An 18,228-nucleotide genomic window follows, 5' to 3' on the forward strand; every position below is an offset into this window, starting at 1 on the left:
AAAATTATCGGTCTCCTTCATCTCATTCGCCGTGGATCTCCTGTTCAGGTAATCCATTGCATTCTCCCCATGATTATGCTACCGATTCAACGTTTGAACAAAAAAAGTATCGGTGCTAGCAATTCCGTGGGCTGCGTACACACCATATGTGCACAACACAGCAGGTGGGGCGCGATTTGAATATCGGTTCCGCATCCAATTATCTTTAGCTGGTCCATGCTCAAACTGTTGCGCCGTCTTAACAACAGAGGGGTTACAGATTTAAAATTAGGACTCAGCTAACCTCACTTTAACCATGCAAACTGCATGCTTGCGCCGTGGTTTTGCTAACTTGAGTTATATCTCCAGCCATGCAAAACTTAAGCACTTGTCTTAGCTAACCAACTAGAGACAGGTCAAATAATTTGTATAGATCCGCAATCTATAGCAGATATCCAAAGGATTTACGTCCGTTTTTGCAAAGAAGTTACTAACTTAGAGTTAGAACCCGTCTGAGCTAACCAGCCTGTTGATGATAGTCTCACATGGACTGCTAACAACTGTCTTACATAGCTGACCTAGTAACGATGACGTCTCATGACCTCTTATGTAGAGTTCGATGAGATGGATTCCACCCCACAGTTGTCGGAGACTCAGTCTCAGTCTGTCGATGGCATGGAGATTGTCACCCAAGATTTCATGGTTCATGACCAACTATAGACAAAGAGACTAAGTATCGAGTTAAAACATGTAGCGCACAAAAAGCTTGTCGAAGAGTACACGACAAAGAAGCAGCTTGCTTCCTCGAAGTAGGTGTTTTTTATCATGCATCTTGCGTGTGTCATTGAAATTTCTTTGGAAATCAATGCCTCTCATTCTAGCTGCATTTTTAATCACGGCTTAAATATTTATCTCTGTTTTGCCGACTCAGCGTTTATATGTAAGCTTCTGCCAGAAAAAGCATGTGGTTAAACAATAAATTTGCTAAAGGTCATTTCTTATCTCTTTCTGCAGAGCTGCTGCAATGGGTGAATACGAAGAAGAGTTCAGCACAAAACTTAGCTTCCAGAAATTCATTTCTGTCCGTGAAAAGCTAACAGAACCACAAAAACAGCTAGTCAGAGATATTGGTTTTGGGTACCTACTAGATATGTGCTGTCGCGAGCTTCCAAGGTGTTTCGTTCGCTGGCTTGTCCGCTATTTTGATTGCCCTTCCAGGTGTTTCATACTGCCTAGTGGATACAGATTCCTTATCAACTTGTACACCGTGCACCGGATCTTAGGAATTCCACTGGGCGGGCACATTATCCCTAGAAAATGCTCAGAAGCTTTCAGATGTCAGGTTAAGTCTGAAACTCGGTGTGCTGGGCATGCTCCAAACATCAGAGAGTTAACTGATCTAATAACCCCAGAGCTGACAGGAGAAGTGTTTCAACGGGTTTTCATGATGTTTGCAACAGCGGTATTTCTATGTCCAACGACATATGATTGTATTAGCCCCGACTATTTAGCCGCTCTAGAAGGACCAGCAAGTAACATATCATCATATGATTGGTCCAATGCTGTCACAGAGAAACTGGTGACATCACTCCAGACCTTCAAGGACAAAGGATTCACAGGCGCCCTGTGTGGCTGCCTCCTGATACCAGTGGTTCGTTCACTAACTTGTACACTTCTTTATACCCACAAGCTGATACAAGAACATGATTAAATTGTACCTCTTCCTCACTTGCAGATAACGTATTTTGAGTACCTGGATACGAAGATTATGGACCTGGAACCTGACACTCCTGCAAGACTTGTCATATGGGACACAGAGGCCGTTAAGAATTATGCTAACATAGACAACCTGTCAACGAAGGACGGAATTTTTGGGAAACACACGGTAAGTCAACTTTTCATCATTTTCCTTTGGCGAACTTTTCGACTCAACATAATGACTTAGCTGCCATATATTAACTTAACTTGACTGTAATTTTTTCCTTCCACATGACAGCTGAAAGACATTAGGCGCACACCTTTCCAGCCACCGCCTAGCTTTCAGGCACCATTTTTCCAAATGAGTCCCAGACTAGAAGCCTACATAGAAGAATTTGTGCCTCAAGAAAAACTTTGTTCCGTAAGTGATTTCCAGCTTCTGCACATGATTTTATGTTTGAAATGATGTTCCCTAAGTTTTTACGAAACGGATACATATCCTATTATGTTCATCCAGACAGTTTCCTATACTACGTTAGCTGTGCTTTTGTGTTAAAACCAGAAGTGCTTCCTATAGGACGTTAGCTGTGCTTTTGTATTAAAAACAGAAGTGCTTCCTATAGTACGTTAGCTGTGCTTTTGTGTTCAATATAAAAGTGCTTCCTGTAGTGCCTTAGCCGTGCCTTTATTTTAAAACCAGAAGTGCTTCATATATATAGGACGTTAGCCGTACTTTTGTGTTAAATATAGAAGTGCTTCCTATACTACGTTAGTTGTGCTTTTCTGTTAAAACCAGAAGTGCTTCCTATAGGAGGTTAGTTGTGCCTTTGTGTTAAAAACAGAAGTGCTTCCTATAGTACGTTAGCTGTGCTTTTGTGTTAAATGTAAAAGTGCTTCCTATAGTACCTTAGTTGTGCCTTTATGTTAAAACCAGAAGTGCTTACCATAGGACGTTATTTGTGCTTTTGTGTTAAATCCAGAACTGCTTCCTATAATACGTTAGCTGTGCTTCTGTGTTAAATATAAAAGTGCTTCCTATACTACGTTAACTGCGCATTTGTGTTAGATATACAAGTGCCTCCTATAGTACGCTAGCTGTGTTTTGGTGTTAAAACTAGAAGTGTTTCCTATAATACGTTAGTCGTGCCTTTGCGTTAAAACTAACAGTGCTTCGTATAGTACGTTAGTTGTGCTAAACAAGAAGTGCTTTCATATAATACGTTATCCGTGCTTTTGCGTAAAACTAATAGTGCTTCCTATAATAAGTTAGTTGTGCCTTTGCATTAAATATAGAAGTGATCCCTGTAGTACGTTACCTGTGCTTTTCTGTTAAAAATACAGGTACTTCCTATAGAACGTTAACTGTGCCTTTGTATTAAATATAGAAGTGCTCCCTATAGTACGTCATCCGTGCTTTTTGTGTTAAAACTACAAGTGCTTCATATAGTACGTTAACTGTGCCTTTGTGTTAAACAAAGAAGTGCTTCCTATAGTACGTAAGCTGTGCCTTTGTGTTAATTCTAACACGGCTTCCCTACGACGGGAGATCAACCATGCTTCGTAAGGTAGGTCGGCTGCGCTCTTTCAAGGAATGTGTTCACCATGATTCATGGACTTTGTTAGCCGCGCTTCCCGTAGCACACCATGTGTCCTTTTGCGCACATTATTCCATGCCCTTTCTGCAATTATTGACACAACGTACAGTAGTTCACAAGATATTTTTAATTTTCGGTATTAATAACTTATTTTTATTATCAGTGTTAATAATATCTGATGGTTTTTCTTTCAATTCCAGGCCAAGATGAAAATTGACAAAATTATCAATGAAATGTACACAAAACTTTTCTCGCGGTTTCAACCAGTTCTCGAGCAGAAATTGGAGAAGCTCCTTTCACTTGGTAGGGATCTTAGTGCTAAAGAAACCAAGACCAGAGACCAGGGCGTTTATTGTAACTTGCAACAGGACAACTCAAATGAAAAAGAAACTTTTTCATCACTCCCTTCAACATATTCTATGCTTCCAAGTTCTAGCATGACAAGCAGTCAAAGTTCTTTCAGCAGTGGCTCAACCAGTGTCCTTCACGCCACATCATACTCCCTGGAAAATTTAAAGGGTTGCTGCGATACCCCTGACCCAGAATCCCAGAATCCGTACGACAAAGAGCAGTCCCAAATTCATCTATCTTCACACCTAAGTTGCTACTGGAAGTGAACAGGATCGACCACAACAAAGTGGACATTGATGAACAAGCCAAGATTCATCTGGACAAAGTACATAACCATCTGCACAACTGCCTTGATGGCTTGCCGGTCCATGAGCCATTTGTGTCAACATCCGAGATGCTGGAGAGCAGGGCAATTATAATGACAGGTGAAAATTCATCTGAGTGTTATGTACCGATTGAAACCCAAAATTCTGCTGGAGGATCCGCAGACCACAACTCTCTGACAAGCCCACTGGAAAAACTCTTGAAGGAAACAGCAAAACCTACTGCAACAGAAACATCAGCCTCGCACTCGGCGATTGACAAACAATTACTGACTGATCCAATCTCAGCAGATACACTTGGAGCACCTGTTTATCACGTTGGGAAAACGTCACCAGCTACTGCACGGTCTAGCGGATCTGACAGCGCTCACAACAACTCTTCAACCAACACAAAAAACCTCACTGTATCCCAGCCTGCACAAAAATCAAACAATGTCACTGGACAACGTTCTTCTTCGCTACAGGAGGATAAGGTCCATCTTGTTTCAACTTTGAGTGACGAGAAGAACATTGCTGAAACAGAACGCACAAGAGCTACTTCCTATCTTCCTCCTACAGTAGAAGTCCCCACTGATTCTGCCAGCGGTTCTAGCTCGGTACTGGAAACAGGAAAAACAATTCCATCCACTAGTGATGCTCCACTAGTTGCTGCACCAACTGTCAATGCAGAAGACAATAACATTGCAGAAGAACATGAACAGTGTACGAAGCAACCACCTATTGATCCCACAGACAATGTCCCTATTACCACAAGCGCACATCCGCCAGAACCGGAAAAACAAATGGCACCTCACAAGAGGTCCTTAAAGCAGTCAGAAGATCCAGGTAACAAGAGTACATCGCCTCCTATGAAAAGAGTTAGGATACTGGAGCCTCCACATAATTCAACAAAAACTGCAAACAACCAATCTCTACAAGCTGACAACCACAGAGGCCTCATTAGTTGTGGATTCATTGATGATGATCAAATATGGTCTGACCCATCTATCTATGAACAACTTGACAGTGTCATTGAACAAAAAAAGAAACAACCCTTTCATAACCAAGTAGCATCACAAGAATGCCAACCTGATACTGTCTCACACTTGGCCAATAATTCAAGCTCCTCAGCTAGATCTTCCCTTTGTAACTATCCTGAGCCACTTATACCCAGCAGATCAGGATCAATGTCAGGCGGTAGCCACCCCACACAGGCCTTTGATACGTCATACTCTACAGGTTTAACTCAATCTGTCTTGTCCCAAAGTTTACCAGCAACTCCCTTGTCCCAGCACTACAACCAACGAGCTCCTAGTATCAAAAACCACTTCTACCGACATCCAGGTGCTCAGAATAACGACGGTTCAAACGAAAGCCAGCGCTCACCATATGCGATGAACAACCAAAGTCACAAGAAGTACCAGCAACAAACCAATGTCCGTGATCCCCACTACCCCCAACACAATGATGCTCAGAATAACAGCACTACACGGTGCCAACAACGCCAACCTCAAGAGCAGAACAATCAGCAACCACACAGAGGCAGGTCTAATGGGCAAAGTTACAATGCCTTGCAACAACAGTTCAACAGCATGGAGTGTTCCTGCCATCCTCTCCAGCATTTTCCAACAGATATTCCTTCAAGCTCAACCGGTAATCCAACTGTCAGAACATTAGAACTGCACATGCAGCACCAACCACAACGCCTAATGTTCCAAAGAAACAACAATTATAATGAGGGTCTTCTACAAATTAGTAATGGTCAATTGAACTCCAGTGGTCATGTCTTCCAGCCTCACCAACATCATTCTGAGCTGGAACAGACTCGATTCACTAACCAAGGAAATGACCATCAAGATCACTGCCAACTTTTGGAAATAAGAGATTCCACAAACGAGGAGAAAGAAGTGTATGAAACAATCGTCGACAATACGCCAGGTATCAAGCAAAATGATAGGTAATGAATTCGTTGTTCCTGTGACAGTAAAGTTTTGGTCCCTTCATTTAATAATGCAAATAGTTTCATCTTATCTTTAAAAATAAAATCTTACGATTTAAAATTCATTTGTTTTTTTACAGCAAGAGGATATTCTCCATCGATCGACGTTGGGCCGATCATCGAACTTTAGGTTTGTCAATGAAGGTATACGGATATATCCACTCATTCGTGGTTGATGCTTACTCAGCATCGCTGATGAAAGAACAATTCTACGCAACGCCAGCATTTGTGCACAAGCATATAGTGTACATGGACGCTTCTGTAAGTTCTTGCTTCTCATAAATAATAATAACAAACCACATTTACTACTACTACCACACTGAGTGACACAGCTACAATTTTCTGCAGGACAAATTTAAAGGTCTAGGAGCAAGCACAGAACTACTCAAGGAACAGATTGTGGAAAAAACTATTGGGTACAGACTGCCCAACAAATGTAACATCGTGAGTTCACCCTACTCACTCTATCTGGCCAGTGTTCGTCTTTGATTCTACAAGTTTTTCTTGTTACAATGATATTATTCCCTGTCAATTGTTTTAGGTCTTAATACGTGTGAGAAAGGATCCACATTTTATCTACCTCATCATCGTGAATCTTGCAATGCCTTGGTTCGAAATTCTGTGTCCTTACATCAATTGCGAAGGTATAAAGGAACACTCGGACATTGTCATCGAAAACTTCAAGAGAGCTTACCATTATGCTTACAACAACTATCCTCACACCATGGCCTCCTTTCATGTCAAACCTGTGCAGAGTGTATGTAACTCAGACAGAGAGTAAGTTTATTTTAACTGTAGCTCTACCTCATTTAAACCATACATCTTTTTGTTCCACTACACATCCCATAACTACTGTTCACCTTCTAATCACAGACATTACTGCTCTCGATTTTCAGGGATGACAGTGCTATTTACACCATGCATTTGATGCCGCTCATTAACATGAATAACAATTCATTTTTTATCAATAATGTAAGTTCACTCTCATTGACAACACATCAACATAGTTCATCCAAGCCAGCTGAACATTAAGTTTTGCAATAAATTTTATTAATTTGCATGGTTATGTGTTTGCAGATCCATGTGAAACCGATGAGAGAACAACTAACTTACAAAATGATAACATCCAACTACAACACAGGACATGTATTTGAGGCACTGAGCATCGTCCTCGACAAGTACAATATCCGGCGCGAAAGAAGAAGAGTTGGAAGAAGATGACTACTGCTTAAATTTGCCTAAATTTAACTGGAGCCATCCGAACATTGTTTCAGCCAGCCATATCGACTCATATGTAATCACAACAATATTTCACCTATTTTTGTGTCCGTCCAAGATATCTGCTATGGATCCCGTTAAACACAGCTATGTGTTCAAATGGTCAAGTCTTAAATTCCTGAACAGCAAACATTTACAAATAAGAATCGTAATTTTTTTCCAAAAGTTCTAAACATGATATTCAACACATCACTTCCTTTGCACTAGAACACCACTCACTTCAATAAGACATAATAAAAGAAACAATTGAAACACAGAAGAAAAACACTATCAATTCGTAAGCATCTGATGAAGGAGCTAAATGACTCACCTCCAGTAATCTGGATCACAGAGGCACTGTCGTGCCTCTTATCCCCGTAGAACGTGCCTCTCTAACCACGGACAACTAAGCTGACACACACAAGTGCGCCACCAGCTAACACAGGACCGTCCCCTCTCTACAGCTTAACACCGGTCCCTCCCAAGCCAAATGAGTCATGGGAGCACGACCGTAACTCAAGTTAACGAAAGAAGAACCATCCTCTGTGATAGACGACTAAACTGAAAAAATACCAAAATAGAAGAAGACCGTGCCTTCAACTGTAAAATGTCCGTGACCTCACAAGTTTCAACGTCGAGTCTCTCTCAGGAAATAAGTGAAAGCAGACATTTCGAAGGAAAGGCACGACCATGCCTTTGAGTAACATCGTAGAAGTGCCTTTCCGAGCGAACGTGTAAGAGAAAGCATTTGCGAACAACAGACAGAACTCTGACTCAACATAACATAGCACATGCCTCCACTAACTAAACAGACGTGACTTCAATAGCAGAATAACTACAAATATTACAGAACATACAACCATGATAATGACTCATACTAACATAACGCAGTGCCTCTCCGAATTTAATACCGAAAGGAAAGATAACGCCTCTAGAACTTTAGTTGACGTAGTCATCGGAATTGTGTGCGTAACTATAAGCGCCGCGGATATGAGGATGACGCGCTCCAACAAGAAAAAGAGGGAAGAAGAGACGAGAAGGTGCGAGGAGCGGTGATGCAAGTGGCATTGGGTGCACTTACCGTGCGTATGGCGTGGTCTGCGTCGTTAAACCATGGGTTGAAAGAAGCTGGAGCTTACCTCCCGCCACTTCCCCTCTCGAATTTTGTTTAGAAATGGTAGTTATCCTACATTCATTCAGATGAAGAAAATTGCTCGGTTAATTAAAGAAAAACCATGGTCGCCTTCACGGCCATGCCTTTCAAAAACAAAGTACCACCACAGTAATAGAAAGACAGAAATGCAACCGTCGATAACACAATACTCCCAGAGCAAGTATCACACTGGATTATCGTGCCTAAAACAGAGAACATATACTGAAACAGACAACATATATTGAAACAGACAGCAAAGTGAGAAAATATGAAGGAAAACCATGGTCGCCTTCACGGCCATGCCTTTCAAAAACAAAGTACCACCACAGTAATAGAAAGACAGAAACGCAACCGTCGATAACACAATACTCCCACATCAAGTATCACACTGGATTACCGTGCCTAAAACAGAGAACATATACTAAAACAGACAACATATATTGAAACAGACACCAAAGTGAGACAACCTGAAGAATCTTAAACACACTCAAGCTCTGCATAAAACCATTTCAAACACACAACCACAACCATATATTCAATATAAAAACAACCGTGCCAAACATAGTACAAACACAACGGAAAAGTAAAGCCCCTACCTCTCAGTGAAGAAGCTAGCAAACTAATAAGACCAGAGCGTGCCTTGCCTAAAACAAAAACAATGCCTCCCTGAACAAACGACTGTGCGCTGCCTAGAATCACGAAAGTGCACATCTGAGTGCTCCTCTTAATACATCTCATCTTATACCAACTCATAGCAACAAATCATGGAGAAAAATATTCTTGAACGCACCCAATCAAGGAAAACAAAATGGAACGAAAATAAACTTTAATTTCCAAACTTGTCAACTCCGTCCGGTTCAAAATAAAACAACCACAATTACAAATTCATCAGTCTATGTAATACTACCCCATACAATAACTACGAAATAACCAATTAATCACACAATCCATCATGCCAGCACTTCCAACTAGACTACTCCTCAGAAACGTCCTCACCATCTGAGATCAGGAAGGCAGCGACGATGCAGGATGTCCCTCATCGACTGAAACCGGCGGTATAGCTCATAGCTCACATACCCTTCCTAGAGGAAAATCAAATTAAAACATGAATATACAAAAAACCAAGTACTGTTCTAGCAACAAAGGCAGAAACTAATGAAAATGGAACCTTCACTTACAGTAGCTCCATATTTCAGGTGATCAAATCTAAGTGGCTTCCAATCCCAGTAGTGACGAAGAAGTTCTGGAAAAGATGACTCCAGCTTCGAATAAGATTCGTCAATGATGGCTCCTGCTAAGTCCTCCATGGAGTCCCTTTCTTTGCCGCCTTTGATCATAAACTTCTCTTGGATGTCGATATGGTACCCTTCTCGAATTCTGATGAAATCTTGAAAAAGAGCATCTCTAATATTCCTGACGCCCACACTAGAGAAAGTTATACCTCTATTCTCAAGGAAATCCTTCAAGGCAGGGCACTCCGTCATGGCCCTGCAGAAGTGATAGAGCAAAACATGATTCCGCATAGCCAGTTGCATGACAGCGACTTTTCTACGGCCGTAAAAATCCTTTCGCGTGAACTCCATGCCGAGACCAACAAACTTGTGCTTCTCCTCGCGCAACCAGTCCTCATACAAGCGAATGATCTCCTCCACCTTACCAGGCTCGTTGGTATACCACACGTCGAGCTTCGTGTTACCATCGACAACTATAGAATGGTACTCGGTGGTGTTCAAGAAGTCGTATATGGCAACGAGCAGCAAGGTGCCAATGGAGATTCCTAAGACCCTGCGACAAGGTTGGGGAGTGGCGAGGAGGCTGGGAACTGTCTGATATTCTGTGGCTACAATACGACATGAAAACCTCACAAACACGGCCAGTATTTAACCTTGGCGAGGGACCTTTGAGTTACAATACGCATTAACGTGCGAACTAGGAACAGCGAATAGACGGTTGTGCTTCCGAAGCTCATAAAACCATGCACTTCATAAAGTCACGATTGTGCACAAATAATTGATGCCGTGGAGAAATCGAGGAGCCTCTAACTTTATTTTACGGTAATTGACACACAGAATAGTCACATCAAACAGTCGGCACATCGGTCATCAATTCCTCCTTTGAAAAAAAACCACCAACGGAAAAATCCAATGAAGCAAACAAACAGCCAGCCAAACGCCTTAGATCTGAAGGCCAAAACTCATCCGTGCCTCATCTAGCTAGATTCACAACATTTGTCCCTCGATAGTCAAGGCTGGTTTCAGGTGAGGCCCGGGTATGCCGGCACAACACGCACGTACGAGTCTATCAGGCACGGGTGTGCAGGCGCACGACGCACATACGTGTCTATTCCACAGGCACGTAGAGATACAGGCAGCAACTCGCTGTAAACACGTGAATGCAGGCAACAAAGGCACGGAAATGCAACCTCTACATGCACGTGCTTCGGCTTGGCAAGGCACAAATACAGCCTTGCAATTAACATCCTCGAGCCATGACTAGACACCCTCTGCGTACAGACATGGAATTGCAGCTTTTCCGACGCACAAGCACGGTTTTTGAATTGGCATTATCGATGCACATATACAAATCCTCTACATACAAATCATCTGGATGCAAAAAAGAGAGGTGGCAGAGGCATCGGTAAGAACACTCTGTTCGAGAGGCACGGTTGCAAACTCTCAAAAGGGGCGGCCATGTGACACCGCAGACACATAGACACGTGAAGTGTATCACATGAGGATACATCAAATACAAGCAGCGAATCAACGGTAGAAGTGAAGGAGCCATAGTTTTAAAGTGACCAGAGGCACGGACGTGTAGAAGCACGGGCACGACGAGTCACAGCCACCGCATCCCCTCACGGAAAGGCATCTGCCACCACAAGCACGTAGAGTCACAGCCAGCGTGTCTCCTGAGACAAGCGAATGCAGGTATAGGATGCACAGAACTGCGGCGTATACAAGCACGGAATTACGACTTTTGTCGCACAGGTACGGCTTTCGAATTAGCGTTCTCGAGGCACGGATACAAACCACCTGAACGCACAAAAGAGTGATGACAGAGGCACGGCTGTGTAGTCTGAAGAGAAACTGCCATGTGACACCACCACATAGAGACATCACGTGTGTCACGTGAGGTGCGGTCCCGAAGAACACAAAAACAGGAAACTGAAAAATGTTGCCTCGTACGTTACCAGACGTGTGTCTCTTGTGTGAATGTGTAAAACACAACAATACAAACACAAACAAACAGCGGTGAATATAAGCCAAACAAAAAACACGCTTCTACCAGACAATACATATGCGTCCCCTCACGGACTGGCACCAGAGGCACATAGAGTCACAACGAGCATGACGCCTGAGACACACAAATGCACGTACAGGAGACACCGAATTACAGCATGTACAGACACAGAATTGCGGCTTCTCATATTTATCGAAGCACGGGTACAAACAACCTGGACGCACAAAAGAGTGGTGGCAAAGGCATGGATGCGTAGTGTCAAGAGGAACCGACGTATGAAACAAGCACGTTACAGACATGGAGTGTCTCACGGATGTACATGCATGGACGGAAAGAAGCCACGGAAGTGAAGCCTGAACATACACGGATGAATGGATTCTCAAGACACAGTCCTAAAGCACACAAAGAAACGAAACTAAAATGTTGCCTCGTACATTAGCAGACGTGCCTCTCTTGTGCAAACGTGTAAAAGACAAAATACAAACACTATCAAACGGCACTGAATAAAAGCCAAACACAAAACGCACTTCTCCCAAACAATACATATGCGCAACTTCAACAGGTTCTCTAAATATACATGAACTCGCGCAAACGTCAACAATGAACTTGTAACATGAAAAAACATAAGAAATTATATTCACATAACATGAGACGGTACTCCATAGGATTGAACTAAAAGTACTAATTAATTATACAAAAAAAAGAAATGCAAGTCTTCCAGGAATCCATTCTGCTCACACCACCTGGACGACTATACTCAATAGCAGTTCTGCTCAAAAGCATCAACGGCGTCCGGGGTCGGGAAGACAACGAGGATACATCATGTCCTTCATAGACAAAACTCGGCGGTAGAGCTCGTAGCTGACATACCCATCCTAAAATAAAAAGCGGATGAGAATGAAGATATACGTCAAGGGGAAAAGGTACTGTTGTTGCAATAAAACAAAGATATAAAGACGAAATTTTCACTTACAATTGCCGCATATTTCAGGTGTTCAAGGGAAAGCGGCTTCCAATCCCAGTAGTCATGCAGACCTTGTGGAAAAGACGTCTTCATACTCAAGTAAGATTTGTTTATGACGGCTCCTGCCAAATCTGCCATTGAATCCCTTAGGTTGCCTCCTTTGATCATGAGCTCCTCTTGAAGATCAATGTGACACTCTCTTGGGATTTTGAGGTAACTATTTGCGAGAACATCCCTATCGTTCCTGACGTCGACACTAGCGAAAATTATACCTTTGTTCCGAAGGAAATCTTTCAGAGCGACGCACTCAGTCCTGGCCTTGCACAAGTGATAAAAAAGAACATGCTTGCGCATCGCCAGTTGCATAATGGCAACTTTTCTACTACGACCAAAATAATCCTCTCGTGTGTACTCCAGATCAAGACCAACAAACTTGTACCTGTCCTCACGCAGCCATTCCTCATAGAGAGTAAGAATCTCCTCCACCTTGTGGGGCTCATTGGTGTACAACACATCGAGCTTGGTATTACCATCAGCATCTACAGAGAGACGCTCAGTAGTGTTCCTGAAGTTGTCCATGGAACCAAGGCTGAGACGACAATGGAGTTTGACTATGCTTCTCGTACGAGTCGAGGATGACGAGAGATACCTACACTTCTCTGGAGGGAATAAGACGCAATAACCTCCAGGAATAGACCACTACTTAACCTTTGGGGAGAGACCACTCAGTTACCAAAGCGCCCATTTAATTGCTAAGGAAACTTTGGATGGACGATTGTGCTTCTGCAGCTCGTGAAACCATGCGCTTCAAAAGTCACGACTGCCACGCTGTAATCGAGGAGTACCTAGATTGGCTCTACCACGGTATCTGGCACAATGAACACTAACAATAAATAGCCATCCCATCGGTCACCAGCACATCTTTTGACCGAGAGAACAATGAGAAGAAGCAAACAAGATGACCCTGTCGTACAAATACTACACGGGGTCTGAACAAAAATAGAAGCACGGTTCGGCCAGCACAAAAGCCACACACGTGCCTCCACTTTGCTTTAAAGACAAACCTCAGTGATATCAACGGACATGCATCTCTATGTCTGTCGATGCTTCTCACATACAAATAACTGTGGGATATCATAGATATTCCCGCCTGAACCCAACGTACATAAAAACAGTGGCTCCCTGGGTCAACAACTGCTTGAAAAAAAATACAATAACAGAGTCATGAACCGTGACTCCATTTCAGATACAAAAGTGCCTCTCATTAGGAACCATCATGCCTCCCCTCAATTTGCCTCACCCGACGTATCGACCATGCCTCTCCTGCTACAATGACCGTGCATCTAATGACATCATCACCGTTCCTCTCCTAAAGACACACCCAACCATATCTGATTAAAAATGTGATTAAAAAAATTAAAACATAGAAGTAGGAGTATGCTTTTTAGCATGTATAACGGTGCCTCGCAAAAAGTATGTGAGGCAGCATAGGCACGTAAAAGACTCCACTCGGACGCAGCACAGTTGGACAACTATAATGGGAGGCAGCTGCACGAGTCAAACATCTCGTGTCCCCATAACACCTCAGGATACACGTACACCATCTATAACCAACATTCATTCCATTTCGCCGAATAAAAAATAAAACAAGAAGCACTCATTACTACTCTTGCTCTCTCCCATCTCCTTTATATTTCAATAAGCTCCAACTCCCTCAGCCACAACACAACTCATTTGCCTTCTCCGACGCTTGCTTCTAGGGTTCGTGCTTCTTCTCCGTCTCCTGTTTCTAGGGTTCGTGCTTCTAACCCGCACACAATCGATTAATTTCTAAGCCATACTTCTCTCGTAGATTGCTGGCCGTGGGTGCTTGCCCTAAGCTTCCCATCACAAGCCATCTGCATTATCCGTCCACCTACTTCTAAGGTTCGTGCTTCTTCCCCGCACACAGTCTCATTTCAAACAAGTTATTGAAGAGTTTTTATTGGGTCTCTTGATTAACTTCCCAGCCGTCCTTCTCTCGTAGATTTTGCTAGCCGTGTGCGCTTGCCCTAAGCTTCCCCTACCCAAATCTCCGTTCGTCAACCCTCGCTCTTCTTCTGTCACAAGTAAAAAGCATATGCGTAAGCAGCATGCTCCGATCCGTATTTACGTTTTACGTTTAGGTTTTTCATTTGATAGTTATTGAAGCATCAGATCCGGTACAACAACTTCATTCTCTAACGGAATATAAAAACCATTTGAAAATCTAAACAAGTGTTATAAACTCTATCATACTGCTTTTCTCGAAGGAGTAGATGAGAAGATTTATGGTAAATTTGTAGTTGTTGCCTGCCTTCAATATAGCTACCATATTTGAAGCTAGCCGTTGTCTACCTTCCACGTTGAAGCTTGTTTTTAAATTGTTATGATATTCTTGTTTTCTTAACATAGCTTTTCTGAAATATTTAGGTATGATTTGCCCTGCCTGCCGCCAACTAGGCGGCCCTTACGAACCACACCCTGAAGTTATCCAGGAGTTTGAGGTTATTCTTGATGAAAATTGCTGGAGCCGCATGGTTAGTAAGCATAACTAGCAAATTAGTTGCTTACAACACAGTAAAAATCGTCACTGTCACTCATACCCCCTTGCACCTACACTAGGTCCCCCTACTGCCACTTACTCGCACCTGCCTTGTGTTTTCAATTTCCATTAGTTTGCTTGCCTACGCCCTGATTAATATAGTCCATTAATTTATAATACAATTATGTTGTTATCTGTAATTCTTATCAAAAATTCATATCAAATTTAAGCAAACTTTTAAAATTAACAATACGCAAGTTCAAATTTATACTAACAGGTTGTTATTTGCACTATTTTTCTAGTATGTACCTTGTAATGTCAGGGCTTTTCTCACTGAATACATTGAAGAGGAGAAGAAAGAAGCAAGAAGATTGCGTAAACAACAAGTAGAACCAACCCTTCTTACACATGAAGGAAGGTCTTACAATGCTTTGTTTAAGCATAGGGCGAACTACACAAAGTTCTGCGGTGGTGAGTGGAACATCTTTGCGGCTGATTATGAACTTCGTGCTGGAGACCGCATAGAATTTGAACTACCAGACGAGGGTCTCAATTTCGAAATACAAACATATCGAGATAACAAAAGGCTGCTTCCATTACCCCACGTTGGTAGGTATTTAATATTACAAACATTACAGACTTATCTTCTTTCGCTGTAATTTTATATGCATGAATCGAACTGAATAATATTAACCCCGTGTTGGATGTAACTTTATCTAACTTTAAAAGCCTTTTCTTTTTCTAGCTCTCGATGATCTTTCTTCTGAAGATTTCGACCATGTTCACTGCTGTGTCTACTCTAAGGATATTGAGCTCACCTACGACCAGACACGATTCTTTCTACAACGCCTTTTCGGAGATACTTTCATTCGTTGCCGTCCATTTGTCCATGTCCTGACTCACACTAACACCAAAGACTACGTCATGGTTGGTTACAACTGTCCTTGTTAAAATACCAAAAATATTTTGCTCATATGTAATATAAACAATACTGAGGTAATATTGCTTATATGTAAAATTATAAAAAACCTATTTATTCAAAACTAGAACAACAAAACATCCGTTGTTCTCTTAATATGTTGTTTTATCTGTTTACACACAAACCTGAACATGCAAAGAACTATGTTACTTCAAATATGGAACTTCTTAATGTTTGTGCACTCACCATATTCAAGCATCCTTTTATTTATTGTCCAAGTGACAAATCAACGGTTTTAATTTCTATTTAATTTTGATTTTCTTCTAGAAAATTCCGAGGAGCGTTGTCTCAACAGTGAAGAGATGGGTGGACATGCCAACCAATGGCAGGGTAACCCTTGAAGCTCCTGGTGAACATACACATGTCATCACTCCTTCATCATACTACATCTCCAAAAACGACGGCAGGATGGTAATACAAAAGTCTTCTTTCAGAGACTTCATATCAGCTGCATCCGTCGTTGAAAAGAACGTTTTTCTAATCACTTTCAAAGAGCGAAATGACCATTCTGTGTCCATCATCATTCAGCGCATCATGTAGATTCCGTCGGAACCAGGACGTAAAATGGAAGCAAACAGTGCATCTCCTAGAATGTTCAATGCTCATTTCATCATGATGCCTCCAGGAGCAAAACACTGATTACTATAAGTTTGCTACATTGGATGGTAGAATAATTTAACTAGTATGGACCATGTGCTTGCTTGAACTATCGGAATATTCTTTTGCAACTTATGTAGCTCTTACAGACAACCAACTAGTTGTTTCAACCATCGGAATGATCCTTTAAAACAAATGCTATTTGAACCATCCAAATGATTCAATCAAAAAAATGTAGTTCTAATCCTTTGAAAAGTTCACAATTCCAAAAACCAAAAAACAAAAAGATTCATTTTCAAAAAATGAAACGAAACAAGAATCAGTTTGTGATTCAAAACCTCTAGCAATACGATGTTATCAAACTTATTCAAACCATCTAGTGAAACATATCTCAATTGAAAACCAAACAGGACTACGTTTTCAAATCCAAACTATATTCAGTTCAACTTTTCCTAAACACACTTGTACACCGAATAACATAAAAACCGTGCCTTCCTAACCAAGAAAGATTATTAACTGAAAAAAACGTTTCACAACAAAGGCACGACCATGCATCTGTTGAATGTTTACTATCACAGCCAAAGATGCATCACGCAGGCAGCACGCAACGAATTAAAAGAATTTAATTTCGAAATTCTACGCCTGGAACCGCCGCGTGACTAGCAACTGCTCTTTGGCGGTTTCCTTTTTTGCACGACAAAACAACCCTTTCACTTTTCCGACTCCATTTCATCCTCTTCCTCGAAAGTTTCTCGCCTGCCGCAGTTCACCACCGCACACCTCCAGCCATGGACGACGGGAAACTAACAACATTCACCGAACACATCACTACCCACGGTACAACCATGCTCGAGGTGGTGTACACCAATGGCCCAAGGACCATGGAGTGGATCATCAACAAGTACGAAGAATGGCTAAAGGAGGAGAAGAACAAGTTCGTCGGCCTCGACCTCGAGTACACACGTAAGAGCAGTTACATACGACAAGGGATCATCGTCGTCCAACTTTCCATGCACCAGCATGTCCTTGTATACCACTACTGCAGGTCCGAGCGCTCCCAGGCGTTAGTTGACTTCCTGCAACGAAAAGCGGTAACTTTCACTAGCGTCGACACCAGGAACGACAAGACCATGCTTGCCCGTGCATGCATCAGAATTCCAGACGAGCACCACGTCGACATCCAGAGGCTATTCCGCATCAAGGGTGGTGGAGAAAGGGACTCCATGGCTGACCTTGCAGCGGCCATCATCGACCCCTCATACAAGAACATGAAGAAATCATTCCCAAAGGAGAAGCACCAGTTCTGGGAGTGGAAGCCACTTTCCCCAATACACCTTGAGTACGCGGCAAAGGACGGGTATGTTAGCTATGAGTTGTACCGTAGAATCCTAATCATCAAGAACGGGCTACGTCACCTCCACCAACAACAAATGAAAGAAAGACTCCGCCCACATAAGAACAATGATGAGGGATCTTCCAGCGGCTAGAAGCGCCGGAAGGGAAACGGTGGTTGGTAAATTGGGAGAAAATGGATGTCTACCTATGTTGTAA

The sequence above is a fragment of the Triticum dicoccoides genome, chromosome 2A (genome assembly GCF_002162155.2).
Source record: "Triticum dicoccoides isolate Atlit2015 ecotype Zavitan chromosome 2A, WEW_v2.0, whole genome shotgun sequence".
Taxonomy (NCBI): domain Eukaryota; kingdom Viridiplantae; phylum Streptophyta; class Magnoliopsida; order Poales; family Poaceae; genus Triticum; species Triticum dicoccoides.